Consider the following 4967-nt stretch of genomic DNA (forward strand, 5'->3'; position numbering starts at 1 on the left):
CTGTCGCTCACCTGTTCTGAGAGCCAGAGATGCAAAGGGAAGGAAAAGATTAGAGAGGGGCATGGGCCCCTGGGGGGACAGGAGGGTGAGCCGCAGGAAAAGCATTGGCAGGTTTCCCACAAACTGGCCAGCAGTGGCCCACTGGCCATCTCTTTATGCCCCCAAGATGGCCAGCACGGGTGGCAGCTGTCCCAGCACACAAGGTCACCTTCTGGTGGGAGCTGCCCTGATGCTCTTTAGATTAACTCCATCTCCTCAGACCGCCCCCCACTGCTCCGGAACCCCACAAGGGGCTGGCATGCAGTGCTTCCCGTCAGATGGCTTCTGTCCTAAGCCACTAGACTGGTGTCCGCTAGCCAGGACGTCTGCCCATCTGCCCTCCAGGGCCCAAGGTCTTCAGTGGCCCCCACATGCCTGCTTCGCAGAGTACAGGTGCTACCCAGACCCTCTGGGTCTCCACTTCAGGATAACAGACAGACGCCACTGTGACCGTCCCAGGGATGCAGGCCTCGCTGACTTCTCGCTACCAGGGCAGTTCCCGTCCCCCCCCCCACTCACTTGCTGCTCAGTGGGGAGTGGCAGGCCCTGCTGCCAAGCGCCTTCCATTTACACTACCCGCTCACCCGGGCACATGGCTCTGAGCTGCCCGCTGCCTGGTTACTAATCCTTTCCTGGCTCAACCTCCCCAAGTGCCAGTCTCCACCTGCCCAGCAGTGTTGGAGTAGTTTCCGGCTGTTGAGGAAAGAAAGCCGCCTTGTAAACACAGCCTGGGCACCGTGGAGATGGGGACCAGCTGCTCTGGGAGGGTGTGACGGGTGGAGCTGCCCAGGGCCAGGCCATCCGCCCCTGCCCCTCCTGCTCCAGAAGCCCCCAAAATGGGCCATTGTTGATGATCAGCAGGCCTCTTCCTGGGAGATGATATTTAAAATATCTATCAACTGGGAAGACATGGGCAGACCAGTCAGAATGGATGATGGCCTTAGTGCTGGACCAAAGGCCTCAGGGCAAGGGCTAGGGTAGGGGGGTAGGGGAGGGACACTTAAGGGACTTGGGGCAGTGGCTGTTTACTAACCAGCAGTACCTCTTGCTTGGATGGCATCAGCTGGACGTTCCTCTTCACTTCTAGTTGGTCCCCACCTTGCCAGCACCTAGGGGGCTCTCTGCCCCCCTTGTTGGCAGTTGCTAGCCTTGCACCCTTCCCAAATCAGGGGCTCATCTCTACATGGTTGGGAGCTCCCACTCCTGCCAGCTCTTCCTCAGCCTGGATGAAGCACAGGAAAGACCCAGACCCCAGACCTTCCCCAGTGCTGGGCCCTGGGTCACTTCTGGCTCTTTCAGGGACCCCTGTAGTTCCAAGATGGTACCAAAGGCTGGAAGACTCTTGCCAGGGAAAAATCACATAAATGCATTCAAAGCACAGGATGCCACGTGATGCTAGGGAAAATGCGTCCTGACTCCAAGGTGGCAGCCTGCTCCTGTCACTAACTCAAGACCTGGATCTAGGGAGACACTTCCTCTCACTGAGCCTCGGTCCCCATCTGTAAGACGAGAGCATTGGACTGGGTGAGCCAGGCTGTGCAAAATACTTTTTACACCTTAGTCCTATGAAGAGACACCACCTCCCCCCCTCCCCAATTTGTAGGGGGAAACTGAGGTTCAGAGGGGTGAAGTAGTTCGCTCAGAATTACGCAGTCAGGAAAGGGCAGAGAAGGACCATGAGCCTCGGTTTCTCTGCTTCTAATAAGCTGTACCACACTCAGCTAGATGACAGGAAGCACTTGGTGTCTGACACTGATGGACAAGAAAAGGGAAAGCTCACATGGGCTGGGCTGTCAGGGAGGGCTTCATGGAGGAGGCTTTCTTGAAAATGACAGAAGTCGGGAGATAGGTCACTCCAAGGTACAGCAGCTGGAATGGTCCAGCACAGTAAGGAGTCGGGTCTGGATGGGCCAGAGTAATGGTGGGAGGTGAGGGTTGCTCTAAGGGGAGGTTGAGGCAGTTTGGATGTGACGTACAGTCAGCCACAGCAAGTTCTTGAGCAGAAGAGTGGCAGAGTGAGCATCGGCTTCTAGACAGGGGAGTCAGTTCAGCCACCAGACGGGGCAGGGTGCCTCCCAGACACCCCTCTCCCTGGGGGAGGAAGAGCAGCCCTCATTTATACTGGGAGAATCCTTTTCCATCCTCGCTGACGCGGATAATCCAAAGAGTCACTTCAGCTGCTTGGAACAGCAGGGTTGGATTTTGTGCTACCTGATTCTTAATTCAGCTGATGTCCACCCATTTCCTCCAGTCCGCTCCGAGAGGTGACGGGTGAGATGGGGAGAGTGCCAGGCGCGGATGGAGCTGAGCCTGGGAGTTGTGTAGGTGGGCTGCTCGGGAAGCCCATCTCTGCCCTGGTCACCTGGCCCTGGACAGATCACCCAGACATGTTGGAAGGGGCCTGGGGTCCTGTCCTTTTTGGTCGTGTTATCCTGGGGAAACCCGGAGGGAAGTTTAGGGAGCCCCACCACGCTGTGCGATGCTACCCGCGTGTGTGCACGTGCCACCAGCTGGCCTGGACCCGGCCTCCCGCAAAACAGCTCCAGCCATAAAACAGCACGGAGGATGACCTCGAAGCTGGCCAGTTTCCCCTTCAGGGAAACCAAGGTCATAGTGTTGGTTGCAGGAAAGGACTTGCCTTTTGTCATATAACACCGGAAGAGAGTGGGCTCAGGGCATACACCCCATCGAAAGCCAGTCTCAGGAAGTTGAAGCCAGAGGGACTGCAGGGACAGCTGACCACTTACCATATGCCGGGGCCCAGAGCACTGTCCTCCCCACTTTGCAAGTAAAGAAACAGAGTTCCAGAGACAACCCCCAGAGGATGTCAATCACGCCCTTGGCCTTCAGTCCCCGCTCCTTCCCACCTCTTCGGATTTCTCAAAATTATTGCCATCGCACACCTGTATCAGAATCTCCTGGGCTATTTAACTTGCAGACTCCCAGGCTTCCCCTTGGCCCCCTATATCAGAGTCCCTGAAGTTGAGCCCAACAGATTCTATTTTGACAGACTCCTCCAGAAGATTCCTCCAGACACTGAAATCCTCACTTCACCTTCCCCTGCCCCCGATCCCTCTCCCTGACAAACTGTCCCTATGTCTGTAGAGAGGTCTGCCGTAGACAGGGATTAAGAAAAGCAAGACATAGTCAGATAAGACGCCCAAACTCAGACACAGATTAGGACCCATAAAGTGGGGGGTAGGGCTGACCCTCAGGAATGTGTTCACACTGAGCTAAGCTTTCAGGAAAATCAGAAAGACCCCCAGACCCAGAGTCTGTCTGAGTTTAGCTTTGCAGCACGAAGTCTACCTCAGGAAAGCTGATACAGCAAAAAGAGACAGGAACTTAATACTTCATGGGGGCCCAGCAGCCCACCCAAGGCCACCCTGTAGAGACCCCCACAGACCCCAAGACTCTGGTCCAGGCCTGCTCAGTCAACATCTGTGCAGGTGGGCCAGGCAAAAGCAGGGTGGGGCTTCAGCTGGACCTGGAGCTACAGATGCCCCCACCGCTACCACCACCAAACCCTGCTACCCAGGGAGAGGGAGCAAAGGCCCCTGTCTCTACTCAGGGTCTAACAGCCCCTGTTGGAGGAGAGGGCTTCTAAGGGTTGACAGGGGAGCTGGGGGTAGAGAGGGAGGGGAGAGGTCAGCAACAACTTAGAGGAGGTCGGAGCCAGGACCATGGACATTCTGGGGCCCTGCTAAAACTGCAAGAGTCGAAAATTCTAACATCCCACAAGGGAAAGTCTAAGATTGCAAAACCCCATCATTCTAAGATTCCATTAGGAGGTTTCCATGTTTTTAAGATTGATTCTATGCTGCTAACTCCTGAAATGTCAAGTCCCATTGTTCATCACTGGTCACCAAACCTGAGAGCCCTAGCAGTAAAAAAAAAAAAAAAAAAAGAAAAGAAAAGCACAAAGAGAGAGCAAGGAGGAGAAAGAGATGGCAAGGGAGACAGCTACAAACAAACACTAAGAGCTCCATCCTTTGAATCTGAGTTAGAGATGGGCCTCGGCAAGGGCCAAAGACCCTCCTTTTGTGTGTGATGCAGAATTCCTGTCCCTGGTAGAGTGGCAGAATTGTGCACACCAGGCCCTCTTAGGGGTAAGGGGGGCTGGCTGCCCCAGGCTGCAGCTGAGCAGAGCCCCACACAGGCCACAGTGCCCACTGGCCAGTGGGCTGTGACAGCTCAATTCAGGAGCTAAGTAGGGGCCCCAGTGGCTCAGTCTGGGGATGGACTCATCCAGGGTGGAACTGCCCCATCCCTCACCCCCAGAGAAGAAGCTGCAGGGCCCGGGATTTGCTTTGGCAGACTGTGGAATATTCCCCAAGCTGACCACCTTCCTGTGCAGAGCCAGAGTCTTAACACTGGGCAACTGTAGGGTCTTGCTGCAAACCCCAGAGCCAGGTGCCTTCACTCTGACACAGGACACAGCTCACATGGCCACACAGCCCCTGCTTCAATCCAAGGACCCCCTTCACCCTTTCCAATTTTAGCCACTGGAGCTGGGATGCCAGCCTGAGGAGGTGCCTGAGGATCGCTCGGAGCTCAGTAATCAGTCTGGCTGCTTTCCCTTCTGTGGACGAGGACTCTGACGGCCAGGGGGCACAACATCGATCCTCTGAGGCTGACCCAGGGTAGGCCTGGCAGGGACTTTCACTTACAACCAGACTCTCTGGACTCCAGAGAAGAACAATTACTGATCGGTCATGCTCACCCCCAAATCATAATCATAGCTGCTATTTCTTGAGTGCCAACAATGTGCCAGGCGTCATGCTTAACTTTTTATATTGTGTCTTGCTTAATCCTCACACAACTCTGTGAGACAGGTACAATCATTAGTCCCATTCCACAGACTAGGAACCTTCAGAGACACGGCCGGTGACTCTCCCGGGTCACACAGCCAGAAAGTGTTCTCTGAC

The sequence above is a fragment of the Cynocephalus volans genome, chromosome 8 (assembly GCF_027409185.1).
Source record: "Cynocephalus volans isolate mCynVol1 chromosome 8, mCynVol1.pri, whole genome shotgun sequence".
NCBI classification, from domain to species: Eukaryota; Metazoa; Chordata; class Mammalia; order Dermoptera; family Cynocephalidae; genus Cynocephalus; species Cynocephalus volans.